The sequence below is a fragment of the Xiphophorus maculatus genome, chromosome 5, assembly GCF_002775205.1.
Source record: "Xiphophorus maculatus strain JP 163 A chromosome 5, X_maculatus-5.0-male, whole genome shotgun sequence".
NCBI lineage: Eukaryota > Metazoa > Chordata > Actinopteri > Cyprinodontiformes > Poeciliidae > Xiphophorus > Xiphophorus maculatus.
This window is the reverse complement of record NC_036447.1, coordinates 23,568,521-23,583,951: the sequence shown is the minus strand read 5'-3', so window position 1 is coordinate 23,583,951 and position 15,431 is coordinate 23,568,521.

Genomic DNA, 15,431 nt, shown 5'->3' with positions numbered 1-15,431 from the left:
GTAATGTGTAACTGTGGGCTATAAAACGTTGAAAATAGTTCTGCTGTGGTTCCAAACACCATCATGTGAGAGACCATGTTCCTTAAACTCAGATACAATCTGTAAAAAAGAAAAAAAAAAAGTAACTCCTAGACATAAAAACGTTCAAAGCCGTTACCTTTTTTGGCTTTTTAACTGAGTTGGCTAGCTGCTGGGAACAATATGTTTGACTTTGTCCTGCGCCACAATTGACCCTTTGCAACTGCGTTACTTAATCACGTTGTGGCGCCATGACGGAGGTCGGAAGTTTAGGACGGGAATATTGAATGTAGCGACTGCAATTGTTTTCCCCGAGTTATTTTTTGCTAATATAGCCTTGACTTCTACTTGTTCATTTCATACTTCTGCTCAAGTGTGGAAGTAGCATATCTAACTGGGTCTCATAGATAGCAGTATTTACAAAAGTTGGCGAGCTAGGACTAAGGCCTCCTGACGTGGGTCGTGCTTAACCCCTGCACCACCACAGCACCCCATTGAGCACTATTCTTAAAGAACACACGTATTGTCATGGGATGAGAGGATAATTTGAAAGGAGCTACAGAAATCATGTAAATATTTCAAAGAAACACATTAGAAATACTTGAATAGGATCAACTCGAGAAAATTCCCCGCTAAACACTTGAATCCACTAACACAGAAGAACCTAAAAGTTCAAAACCCAGTTAACAACCAAACTGAAGTGCAACAAACCCCTGGAACTCGCAGAGCTATGTTTATATTGAATCTATTGATTTATAGTTTAGGAAGAAATTACCTTATCACAAAGGCTTTAGGGTGGTTTGAATGACTTTTTTCCCTTAATGAACATAATCATCATTTTGAAAACTGCCTTTTGCACGTAGCCATCTTATCTTTATGCGATATAAAAGTGTGTGATTTGTGTTACAGTAAGTCCACATCCATCTTAAGTGTATTTTTCGTTGCAAGCAGAAAACCCTAAAAGATTGTGCTTTTCATCGAGGTTTGTAACCTGGTAAGTTATTATTAGTATTTTAAGGTGACAATAAAAAACAGATTGTGCAGCACTTTCTGCGACACTGGGGATACTGTGAGATTTCCTTTGGCCGTGTTTAATTTTCAGCTCATGGCTGAAAAACATTTGACTTTCTAGGCTTAAATGTCAACTTTGTGGATGATTTTTATTTTATTTTATCATTTCCTGGCTCAGAACTAAGAAATTTGACTTTTAGTTCAAATACATTCGATCGTGTGTTGACGTTCATGAACTTTTACCACACAGTATGAGGGTTTGTCTTTAAAACTTCATAAATATGTGTAGATTAAAAAATTCTAATTTGCTGTAAATCTGACAAACACCTTAACAAACAAATGTTCCTTTATTTGTTTAGCTTGGTGTTAAGCCAAAATTAAATCATGAGTGCAATTTAATTAAGGTGGCATTATGATCACAGGAACATAGAAAACAGTTCCTCATCTGCCTCCAATGTGATTTTCCAACACATCCTCCTATGTAACAATAAGCTCTGCCAAACCTTCCTCTCACTTGTCCTTTTAGCACCTGTAAACACATACAGAGCATGTCACTATATTGTTATCTGTCTGCACTTCCGCTAAATACAAGTGGGCACAGAAGAGACTGAGGAAGTCAGAAGATAAATGAAAACAATGATAGATCTGAAAGTTGGTGGTTATCCAGAGGAGGAGTGATAAACACCGCTCTAAGCTCCTGGCTTTGTGGGATCCAACTGGCTGGCAAGCCGCAAAGTTGGATCCAAATCCCACAAAACAGTGGAGTCGAAACGTTAGCGTTTATGTTTTTTTCCTTGTCAGAATTGACAAATTCCCAAATGTAAGCAAGCATGCACTTGCAGAACCTTTTTCATTTAAGATGTGTTGCTGGTGTAGAATAAGTGAAAGTCATTTCAAGTATTTTCGTCACAACTTCCTCCTTCCTCATTTTCAATGAAATGGTACCGACAACCAAACATGTTTTTTGTCAGTAAATCAAACCGCCTGAAACACAGTCGGCAGCTTATACGGAGCGGCATTTCCTGCTTCTTGCCAAAACCGAGGCCTTTGTTATTCAAGGATGCATGTCGTCTTGCAACAACACATTCCTGCAGACAATTGAATGCATGTACCTGCAGCAGGGCACTTGGAGTAAAATTTACTGGAGAAAAACAGTGAAGGGAAATTGATTAAAAAATGTCAATTAGTTAGTTTTAGGTCAAACAAAAATGAGAAAAGCGAGGATAGCACGGTAGGTACGCAGTTTGCAGTAAAAGACGTTGATATTTTTGTATTTTAACATGCAACAGAAAGGTTAGGGCTAGGATTTCTCAGTGAGTGGTTTCAGCCAGTCAGATTAGTGAAATCCTGTTTACAGACCTCGTAAAATCAGCCTGACAAAAATACAACAGGTGAGTGAATGCAGAATAAATATAGTGAAAAAGAGCATTTGTTATTAATCTTTTTAACATTTTGCTTAGCTAACACTACAAACTTCAATCTATTGAGATATCATGTAATACACCAACACAAACACTGCATATTTATAAAATAGAAAATTTTAAAAGGAAATCTGAAAAGCAGTCCACGCATATTTATTTACTTGCCTATATGCTGACACCACTAACTAAAATCAGTAATTCTATTCAGATATTACCTAATTAGTGAATAGAGTATATATCCATGTAACTTAATTGTGGTATAAATTCATCTATTATGTGAAGTATTGTTAAATAGCTCTGGTGATCAACCAACACTGTAAACCCAAGGAAAATCAGCAGACAAGTCAGGGATAACTGAAAACTTTTGTCATCCAGTGTTAGTTAAAAAGAGAGCGATAAAAAGAGAAAAACGATAAATCATGCAAATGGAAATTATTGCGCTCGTTTTAATTCCTCGTGCGATTAATCGATTTATTGCGGTTGGCCTACAGATGGATAAATACGTGACATAATTGGAGAACATTTGAGCTGCCCCTCCCTCCTTAGAGGGTTCTTTTCTTAAACTGTAAAACATTGAAGTCACTCAAACATCTCACCACTCATCCACCCTTCCCCATCTCTCTACATTTAGCTCCCATCCTGTCCTGTCTTTCCCAGTCGTCCAGCCCTCTCACCCCGCTCTCTTCCTCCTCCTTCTCCTTCTCCTTCTCCTCCCCATCCTCTCCTCACCTGTGTGGGAGATGCAAAGCCAAATCCATTCTTGGAATTAAACTCACTGGGGCCTTAGAGATCGCACCGCTTCACTTTAATCACACAAAACACGTAGAACCGTCGCCACACACAAACGCACGCATATGCTGGTTCGCCGAGCTGACGGAAACACTGAGTCGGCGAGTGGAAAGATGTCACAGATATGATGGTAGTAGGAGCGGGTGTCAACTGGGCAGTGCCCACGCCATAGAAAGTGAGGGATAAACATTGCTGTCATAACAGCGGTGACAGCGCTGGGTCTGCACCTACACTGGTTTAAAGGAAAATAACACAGTATTACGTTTAGGCGGTGGCCAAAAATCACAGTGTGCAGAGCACAGACATCCAGAATGCGCTCTTCCACTCCGCTTGGGGCTGATGGCTCGAGGCTACATGAGTCACCGCCAGGTGAAGGTTGCATTGTGGGTAATTTAGGTATATTTTAGACATGTAATCAAAAAGAGAGCATTTATTTTCATCTTGAGCCAGCTTTTAACTAAGACAAGGGTGATAATGCTATCTGTTGCAAAAACTGTGTGTTTGGGGATCTGAGTCATTCAAGATTGGGCAACCGCCAATATTAAGTTCTAATGCAATATTACTTTCAAAGAAGTCAAATCACAACCAGGAACATGTTTTAAACATCAGCAGCTACAAAGTGGAGGAAAATGACTTCCTCTGCATTTCGCAATGACGAAAAACAGAGTTTTTCCTGTTGTTGCAAAAGCCCCAAAACGTGAACTGTTGCATGAGACAAACCACACTAAAGGTGTTTTCACACCTAATAATTTGATTGGGGACCAAACTTGGAACATTTGTTACATTTTCAGTGGGTGCGGTTCGCTTTCACACTGCACTGTGTCAAATCTAGCAACCCGTTTGATAAACCTGTTCACCCCCCCTCACCTGTGGTGGCGCTGCACCAAGAACAACTGAAGGAAACAACACAAAAATCTCTTTAAAATTCTCTTGTTTACATTTGTAAAAATGTAAACAAAAATGGGGAAGCATCAGTTTTTGGCCTTCTAGGATTTCTCTTTTGTCTTTGTTAAAAGACCACAAGCCATTTCTCCAGGTAGCACTAGACTCTTGTCTACATTTGCAATAGTTGTATTTACTCAGAATGCTCTACATTATAGTCCACTTCCTGCTTTTCTCTGGTCTGCTTGCGTTCACATATGCTTTTGAAGCGCACCAGAGTTCACTTCAAGCGAACCTAGACCTAGGTTTTTAGGCAGACTTATTCCCAGAGGAAACTCAACATGGATTGACAAAGCTGTTGGGATGAACTGCTTCTTTAGATACAGGTCTAAACATGTCAAATAATGCACTTTAAGTGAATAATCATATCAACGTTCTGACTCAGAGGATGCTAAACCAGCACCAATAAAGATTCCAACCCTAATTACAGACAGGCCAAGTCCACTTGCTTTAAAATCTAGTTGTAAGTGGATTTTAAAGCACTTTTTCATTTTTATTCATGATATATACAATCACTAAATATCACTTTGGCAAATTTTATGACTGTATTTGATACAGTATTTTCTGCCAATGATAGTTTTAAAAAAAAGTGAAATTTTGAAGAGTTTGCCAGTAAGACTTTTCAGAACAAAGATTCTCATGAGACAGCGACTATAATATTTTGATAACTTTGTCACCTAAAACATACATTTCTTTTTAAAGACATAACCGATCCAAACATAGTTAAACTCGTGTCTTTTTCCCACTAACGTTGCAACTCTGAATTATTTTAGTAGTTGAGTAATCCCTCCATCAATAATTAATTAATTGTACTATAATGGGCACTAAGAGTTTTTGAGGTGTTTCACTGAAATCTACAGTAAGGCAGCGCCTGCATTTTCCTTCATTATAACTGTGTGCGCAACATCCACAGCTACTTATTTATTATTAACGTGGGAGTGTCTCTTGCCAGGACATTTTCTTCCCATAAAAACCTAAACAGTCATCTTGGTTGGCTTTGTTCAGTGATGAGTTATGAAGATATCTGCAGCAGCACGTTAAGAACTTCCGTTTATTCTCACAGGATGTTCAAATCTCAAACAGGAATGTAGAGAAAATATGACCTAAAATGTCTTGTTTGTTGTGCCTGAGTGTAAAAGCGTACCATTGCTTAGGAGCAAGCTGCGTGGATGCCTTCTCTACAGATTATTTAAAGTATCAGTTCCACATCGGCACATGATAAAAATTGGAAAAATAAAAATATAAAGCTGGCTGTGCTAGTTATCTCAATGTCAGATTCAATAAAATTAAAAAAATACTTTGGATGTTTGTATAAATTGAAACTGAACTGCCAACACTTTATGTGTTATGTCCAGTATTTCCTATTCTTCTAGGTAGTACTTGTATTCAGTGAAGCTGTTTGAGGGATTCAGAGAACAGTCATATGATCTGTGACATTTCCTCTTTCTACATCACTCTTTAAACAGTCTGAGGAGATGAGGAGGGGGGCAGGATGGTGACTCAAACAACGCCTGCCTCCATCCACCTTCCCTGAATCAGTGACAGAGGGAGGCGATGGTGACTATGTTTATTTTCCCTTCTCAGTCACTTTAAACTCTACAAAAATAAAAAGGATGTAGTTTTTTTTCCTTCTATAAGGTTATGCTTGTCTTGTTTTTTTTGGTTTTTTTGCCGAGACAACCCCTCTCTCATTATTCCCACAAAGCTGTCAGGCAGACCGAAGAAGCTATTTTATCTAGATGATCCCACTGCCCCAAACACAAGGAACTACTGCTTCTTGATAAGGCTTGTCTGTGGGTGGGGTAGTAAGCTCTGGCACTATAAGTGGAAAAAAACCACGTAAGAGAAAAGAACAAAAATCCCAAACGTCCACCGGTCACATCCTACACAAGAAAATACCATCTGCTCAGTCCAGACATTCATGCTTACCAAGGAATTTCCAAGAAGTGTCGCTTTAACAGTTTGAGGTTCACGTGGCATTAATTTGAAGCACCATCTGCTGAAAAGAAAAAAAAGCATCAAACATGTATTAACCCTCTATGGCATGACTTTTTATTTTTTTGGGGAAAAATATTTTCCTGCATTCTTTGGGAGCTTGGTGGTCCCTAATTACATGTCAATCATAAAATCGGACTCTGACACCTCCTGGAACCAGATTTGGGTTTGTTGCCTCAGGGTAACATTGGTCTAGAACACCAAGATTGTCTACACTGATTATGAGAAATGAAATACAAATCAAACAAAAACTATATTCATAAAAAAACTTTTTTTTGGACAAAAATATGTCAAAAATCATGCCCCCCAAAAAATAAAATAAAGGAGCAATGTGAGGTACAGATATTTGGTTTGTTGCCTGAGGGCAACGCCATGCCATAGAGGGTTAATAACTCTTAAGCTCAAGACCCTTTTGTTATTCAGGCATGGAACGAGCAAATTCATTTTACCAATGAAGCTGCTGCTGCTCTTTATTATCAGAATATTGTGTAACATTAAGTCAGCAGGGGTTTAATGTTGGATGTTGTTTCAGTATAGAGTCGACGTATTGATGTTGCATTAAATGCCTGACGTAGTTCATCCATAGTGCCGAAATCGTCTCTCATTGACTTGGACGCGTGACGAAAGTTGTGTCGTTTTGTTCGAAGAGAGAGATATCGACCCGCCGAACTCGACACCGGACCCGGGTTGAACTATTTCATACAGAGCTCTGATAAAGCTGGATCCTTTGACCCATGACCCTTCCTCATGCTACCGGGTCTTAAGGCAACACAATGGACCACAAGTTAGGCATGTCACCATTTCCCTCAGCTGAAGTGGCAACCTCTTCCTCAGGGAAACAGTTCGTGACAGTTATTGAGATAGTAGATAGTCAGAATGACTACGATGACTCAACCTTGAGTCACAGAGCAAAAACAGGATAGGAAACAGAAACTAGCATGCGACAGGCTAGAAGTAATATAAAGCCCTTTATGTCACACATACAGGCAGGGAGGTCTTGAGGGAAAACACGCACACATCCAACTTACTCTCTACAAAGGGCAGACATGATTGGAGGGAGAACAGACAGACATCTCATCACACACCCTCAAGTTTCAGCCATGAACCAACCAGTGTCACTGGTTACCAGAATGAAGTAAGTCCCCTGGCTAAAACTAATCATATGTGAAGCATGAATCACACCTTTTTATTTAGTCAGCAAATGCATTCATAAAGAAGAAAAGTGAATTTCCAATATTTACTGTAATTATGGAAAGAATAAATAGTTCACTAAAGGTTACGGCAAACATTACCCCCGTTTATTTGTCAATGTTGACTCACCGCTGATGAATGAAGCTAAAGAAATCAACAAGGCACATAATTCTCTTTTCAATGTAAGTTGGGTTGAATAGGGAGCATAAAAGCTGTCAAGAATCTGTTTCATTCTCATATCTAAAGATTGAGTTAATGATATTACAAAGACTTTTAAGACAACTTAATAAGAAGACCTAAATGAAAAAACGAGTGTTATGTTGAAACCCCAAGGAATCTACTCAGAATAAACAGTGAAAATCTACTGTGAAATCAATCAATCAAATTTTATTTGTATAGCACATTTCAGCAGCAAGGCATTTCAAAGTGTTTTACATCATATCAAACACAAATACACAATGCAACATAGAATCAACAATCAAAACACGACATTAAGTCAGGTTCCATCAATAAATTTGTAATTGATTATGTTTCAAATACAATCCTAAACAGGTGGGTTTTTAGTCGAGTTTGTATCCATAAAAGGTTTACCTGTTACACTCCTACTGTCATAAGGTGCAGTGTGAGGTGGTGGTGAGGCAGACACTTGAGACCCAGGTAAGATGTATGATGACAGTTTAATGGTGAAAGTGCAAAATCCAAAACACCAGGCAGCACGACTGAGCGGAAGCCAGGGCTCAACGCCGGTAGCAACTGGTTATTGGAATGGACAGCAAACAGAACGGTGCATACGACACGCACAAACGACTGCAAGACACACGACAAGGACAAAGACACAGATGACACTAAATACACAGGAGGTAATCAGGGAACGAGACACACCTGGGAATGATCAAGGGGAGACAGGACGGCACAGAGACTCAGGACACAAAAAACTCAAAATAAACACAGAGAAAAACACAGATCCCGACACCTACTGTGTTGTATGGAACAAAATACCTATTGCTATTTTTATTCCCACTTATGCTCACAATCACACAGTTTGACACGATGTAGACAGCATTTTAATGGACTTCTGGCACCAGGCTAAAAACACCTCTTTCACGAAATTTCGAGCTGGGACTCCGTCGTCCCTCACGGATTTTTGTGCAATACTATGGTACCTGTTAGTGTCTAGAATTTACAGGGTTTGTGTTATGCGCAATGACCCTCAGTCACTCGCCGTTTTTCTTCCGGCACGGGGCTCCGTACACCTCTTTCACGGAATTCCGCTCTGGGACTTCGTCGTCCCTCATGGATTTTTGTGCAATTTCAGCATAGAATCATCACAGTTCCATCAATAAATTTGTAATTGATTATGTTTCAAATACAATCCTAAACAGGTGGGTTTTTAGTTGAGATTTAAAGGAAGTCAGTGTTTAAGCTGTTTTACAGTTTTCTGAAAGTTTGTTCCAAATTTGTGGTGCATAGATGTTGAATGCTGCTTCTCCTCGTTTGGTGAAAGCACTTTAAACACTTTGTGCAGTGAAAGGATTAAATGATGAATTAATACACACCAATACTTGAATAAAGTATTTACATATAGGCTAAAAATAGGTTAAAAATGTCAAAAAGCAACATATCATGTAGAGAAAGTCAGTAACTTCTGAGGATTTGGGAGTCAAGCAGCCGACAGAGACCCATTATCCACAAATGGATAAAGCAAAAACCAGTGGTGGACCCTGGCAGAGACTGGGGGGCAAAATGGCTTCCATGGCAAAAGTCCAAGGCCAGAGAGACGGCTAAGCAAAAATAACACAAAGGTCTGACTCACTAACCCCAAAAGATGTCTTTGTGGGCATCATGATTTTGCAGAACATATTTTTTCGACTGATGAAACAAATGCAGAACATTTTAGAAGATAAGTTTCATGTTACATGTGGTGGTAAACTCAGGATTTCACAAAAAAGACAGTAAAACTGAGTAAATTAGTGTAATAAGTCATGTCAAGTTTATTTGTACAGCACATTTCAGTCACGAGTAGTGAAACAAGCAATAATCATTCCATTTTGTCTAATGCCATCATCAAAATCATTAAGAAAATATACATCACATCATGTTGATCAATATTCCATTTACCACTCATGAGAATTCTGCTTCCTACCAAAAGTTGCTGAAGGAGAACATCTGGTCACACGTGGCAGAAAAGCATTAATTCAACTCACACTGTCTCCGAGTAGTTAAGGAAATATGAACGTTTTGGAGCGGCCTAGTCAAATTCTGCACTTAGATAAGATTGAGATGCTTTGGCATAACCCTAAAAAGGCATTTGAAGCAAACAAAAAAAAAAATACTAATGTGGATGAATTACAAAAAATGCTGACAAAGAACAGCAGGCCAAGGTTTCTCCAAATTCATGCAAAAGATTGAAGTTGTTGCTGCCAAAATGGGCATAACCAGTTTGATTTTACTTCTATAAGGCCAGGTTAGTTATTGTAGGTTTTTTTCCCTTAAAATTTTCAAACTGCCTTTTGCATTTACTTGGATTACCTTGGTCTCATAAGGAGTTTGCCAAATCTTTTGGATTACCCGAAACGCCTGAGAGTGACAAAAAGGCAGAAACAGACCAAATTTCACCGAAAGCCTCAATTCGCAGTTGAAGGGAAAGTTTTGTGGAAGGCCCTCTCAGCTCGCCAACATTTGTGGTCGCGAGGATGAGGAGAGGAGGCATAAATGTTTTATTTTTGTTTCTTTTTACAACCATCTGCAGCCTCATTTGCTGCCAGCATTAAATTCTGCATTAAAATGTGTCGCACTCAAGTGTCACAACTCGCAGCTCCAAAAAGTCTTACTACGATCGTGACACCCACGCTGTCCACGCACAGTCTGGGCATGCTCTCTGAGAGATCCTCTGATTCGCTCCCCTCTTTTTTTTTTTTTGGAAAACACACAAAGACAGAGAATTACGACAATCTCCCTTGCGAAACGAGCTGCGAAAAGGGGCCAACTTTGCTGGCGACCCGGCAGAAGCGCAATTTAATTTTAATTATCAGTGGGAACATTGCTTCCATTTTCCCTGCAATATCCAGTCCACGTTAATTCGCCTCCTTCTTATCCGTCTATTTCCTCCTCCGTCCGCTTCCCTCTAACACGCACTGTTATGACATCACGCAAAGATCTAATGAGAAGTACATTAAAGTGTGCGATTGTGACTCATTTAGTTTACGAACAGCATCTTAGGTGCAACTCCGAAAGCAACGGTTGCAATGATTTGTCTTTCTGCTCTGCCAGACAATCATTCGTCTCGTGTTTACCTTGGTGCAGTAAAAAATCAATGCGGCTCATAAAAAAGGCAAAAGAAAAGATCAAAAGGTCATTTCCTGTCTCCTTAAAGTCAAGTCGCCGTCGCAAGCTAATGGCTGCTTTATCTACGGCTGCCATTAATGGAGCATTTCGCCGTGAGCCTCCTCCCTTTCTCTGGATGGAGGCAGTTAACGCTCTGAGTCACTTTATCTCTGTTCTTTGTTTCTCTTGAGTCGTACGGCTATAAATGGTGAGTTTGGAGAACTGATAGAAAGGAAAAAAAAAAGGCCTCCTCAGTGCCAGTTCATTAGAGAAGCGATCAATGTCCTGGAAATGAGCCTTTACCCGAATTCAATCAGTGACGGAGTTAAAGCCTGTTATCGTGCAACCAACGACTCTGGGCCCTGATGAAAGCGGAGGAGCAGACATCTCCCCGGAGAGGAGCCGGGCGGGAGAGAGACACACACAGAGAGAGAGAGAGAGAGGGACTGAGATACCGGTTGGGTAATTTTCCCTTTACAGTGAAATTCCTAAAAAGGATCTGTGAGCAGGAGGCAGGAAGTTAAGAGGAAATTTGACCTTGTGTTGGCAATTTGAAAAACTAAGGACTCTGATCTGCTGACAAGCTGAAATTACCAACGTATGCCGACTTGCATATGAAAGGACAATGTGCAGGGACGTCGATCAAATCCTTATTTTTGAATAGCTGATAGGATTTATTGTTTGTGATTTCTCAGGTTTCTCACGTTCACGCTGGAAAATTCCCTCACAAATATTGATGATTGCAAAGGTATTCTTCAAAAGATTTGTGTTTTTTGTTTTACTTAAGTCACATAAAATGAATGAAAGAATAAAACTTGTGAAACGGTACAGCAAAGACTTAATATTTATTTTAAAAGTATACCAACTACACTTTAGTCAAAGACTATTTCTACTACTGCAGAGAAAGCTACAAAGTAATTATTTACCAATTTGTTCCTCGTTAATGGAAGCAATGTTAACATTTTGGATGGGTCCCGACTTGAATTTAACAATTTTTGTGTTTATATTAAAAAATATGCTTTTAGTTACTTTATTAAAGGAAAATACAAACTTAAGAAAGTCTGTATTTTTTACTTGTAATAATATTTCATGTTCATGGTACTAAAGTTAAAGATTTAATCAAATGTTTTTTTATTTGTACATACTTATAATGTACAAATTGTGTAATTAAAACTAGATTGTATTCAATCACAAACCTGAATAGTTTAAAGTTATTCAGTCTCAGCAAAAAAAAATACAATCTATTCATCAATCCTAAATTACATCCTCTTGTTATCTGCAAAATCAGTGGCATATGGCCTAATTTACCTGGGATGAACGCCGACACCCTTATTGTTTAGCACATGCTAATAATAAAACTCATCACATTGTCTGATTTTGCTCCAGAATGTTCCTGAATCCATTTTGAACTGCCTTGCTGCTGAAATGTGCCGTTAGAAACAAACGTGACTGATTGATTTTGCAGAATATCTGCATGCAGATATATTGGCTCGTGAGAGAAAAAGGCTGGAGGAGGGAGTTATCCCATTCACACATTCCCGCTTGCGCACACCTGAAGGAACTGGTGCAACTGTCAGGTTGGCTAATTTGTGAAGGCGGTAATTGCACGAAAGAGCTTCCACATGCAGAATACGAGGAATGAGTCAGAAGAGTGACCGCCCGCCCCTCACCCTGCAGACACATGTTCTCAATGACAGTTGATTCTTTAAAAGCTTATTTTATCCCATTTGATGGCATTTACCTTTCCTTTTGACTCATCCTCCCAACCTGCACTCAGTTTCACCCTTTCCCCTCGCTGCAAACCTGATAAATGTCAACTCAAATAGCCTTCACTTCTCCCCAGTGAGCTTCCACCCCTGGCCCACCAGCCCTTGCAGCCTCCCCTTCTCCTGAAGTCGGCCTCATCTGTTGTGCGCTCCCTCCCGCCTCCTCTGGGCCACCTGTCGTCACAGTGCTGAAATTAATTCGCCGTCTCTTCTAGCTCCTAAGCAGACAGCACTCTTAAACACCCCGCACCCCATCAACATAAACGCGCAGCGAGCTTTCAAGCCGCTTACGTCCATCTCATCTGGCTGCGGCTGTCAGGCATCGCCCGATGAGTCACCAGCTGTCACTGCCCACCTGCATTCACACTCTTATTAGCAGCTGCCATCGTCACAGCGGTAATGATGCTCCTGACCTCAGTTGTTATAACTTGAGTCCACTGGGAGGTTCCTTTGAGCCGGTGCTCTTACTATTAGTCCACAGGCAGAATAAAGTGTGGGTGATGCTGCGGTGGTCCAACTGGAAGGTCATCTTCAGTGTGAGATTTGCGGGTTTGTGTTGTGTGTTTTTTGGCTTAATACTGACTTTCCTTTAACAACTAAAAGCATTTAAAATATTTTTTTTTATTCTAGTTTTCCTGTCTGTATAACGGTCATTAATTATTAATACTAAGAACAAGAATGAACACTGGATGGAGAAATGTCGAGATAACTCAGTGATTCAAAGAAAGCTGATAGCAAAGAGAAGACAATGTCTGGCTGGATGATCCAGCTTAGAGTCATCAGAGATTGTGGTAAATAACCACCATCACCCAGTTTCTACATTTGTCTTGCGCAAGAGGTCAAGAGTTTACTGTGTTAAAATGTTTTTCCAGCTTTCTACATGTTCACTGTGTATTTTGTCATTTTTAGTCAAAGATTTATGCTCTTCTTTGCACTAAACCCACATCTCTGGGACCTTCGATGTTTTTAGGAAAAATATAGACCCCATGGCCGAGAGGGCGCTTCTTTTGCATTCTCGTTAAGATCAGGGTTAAAGTGTAAACAGAGCAGAAGGTGGTTAATCTTGTGCTGTCCACTGAATGGAAGACAGTTTCTTTCAAAGAAGGAACATCTTGACCCCTGATTACGCAGTCGTCATGACTTCTCAGTAAACATTGACCAGATCAGTCTCACACCTTGACAATCTACATTCTCATTTTGATTTACTCGAGGATTATACTGCCCAGTCACCAGCTAAATGCAAAACAGTCTAGTTCAAAAGAACCTTTAAAGGTTCTTTTGAACCTTTAAAGGTTCAAAACGTTACTCAAGGTCTTTTAAACCTACCTAAACCTTTTAAACCTTTTAACGTTTTTGGAAAAAATGTGCTTATATGAGTAGTTTTACTGCACTGTACCTTTTTCTTTTACTTGAGTAATATTATTATTGCTATGTATTCATTTTGCCCCCCCTGTTTAAACTCGTCTGGAGCTGGGGCTGATGACCACAGTTTTACATTGTCCCAGCTCGGGCTTTGTTTAGGCCAAAACAACAAAACAAAACCGTCCTCTTGAAAGCTCAACAGTAACGTTGACCAACCTGAAAGGAAACAATTCAAGAAGATATATGAACAAACTGCTGTAGGCGAATTGAACATTTGTCCTGTGATATTCTTGACATATCATATGACTTGAGGTTGTGATATGTTTTGTTACCATGTTTATGACACTTAAAGTAAGTAATAAAAGCCGTTCTATTCTTTCCAATATCTACAGTTTCAAACGGCACAGACTCTTGCTTGGCATTGTCCATATAAAACAGCTTTGTGTTTTCCCTCCAGCAGACTATCGTTTCGTCTCTCTATTCTGTACTTCCTCCCAGGTTAGTTGGTGTAGTACTGAAGTCACACAATATAAATCCATATTTGCACAACTCTGTGGAAATCAGAGCACATCTTTGATCTTTTTGTTTCATAAAAGTGATTCAGTTTCGACAAACCGAATCATAACTAAATAATAAACGAACGCAGCTGCTCTTCTTACCTTTCAAAGAATTTCCCTAGAATTTATTCTGTCGGCCAGTTACACACGTTTGGGTCTTTCCCCTGTGAATAAATATATAAATAAGCATTAAGTCACTTTCATATCACCCTGACTTCTTCCTGTTACACCAGTTTGATTTCCCCCTGCATGCCCTGCCAACACTCAGTCTCTGTACCTGACAATCTTGTTGTATTTTTGAAGCATACCAATTATCTGCTCCTCAGGGGACCTGTAAAAAAATCTATTCACACCCATTAGACTTCATTACATGCTGTCACCTTACGACCACAGAATTCAACGTATTATATTGTAATTTTATGAGACAAAGTGGAGCATATTTGTAAAGTGGAAGAAAATTCTCATTGCCTTGTAAAACCATATCTGTTTTGGGGTACGGCTTTAATCGCTTTGCACATCCAGAAACAAAACATTTACTCTCTTTTCCACAAAACAGTACAAGGATAAGTCAGAGGCTATCTATTCTAGATAGCTAGCTAGACAATTAACTAGCTATCATTTAGCTAGATCCACAGTTAGCTAACTAGATAGTTAGCTAGCTAACCAGTTTCAGGGGTCTCAAACTCCAGTCCTCAAGGGCCACTGTCCTACAGTTTTTAGATGTGCCACAGGTACAAAACACTGGAATGAAATGGCTTAATTACCTCCTCCTTGTGTAGATCAGTTCTCCCAGCCTTGCTAACGACCTAATTATTCTATTCAGGTGTGGTGCAGCAGAGGCTCATCTAAAGGTTGCAGGACTGCGACCCTCGCGGACTGGAGTTTCAGACCCCTGAGATAGTGTATTACCTTCTAGATAGGTTGCGTATTAGCTTCCAGGTAGCTAGAAGCTACTCAGCTAGTAATGTGATTGAAAGTCACAGTTACCAACCTCTGATGGAATCCCTCCTAAAATGTGGAAAGTCAAACAAACCTAAACAAAACAATTGTCAATT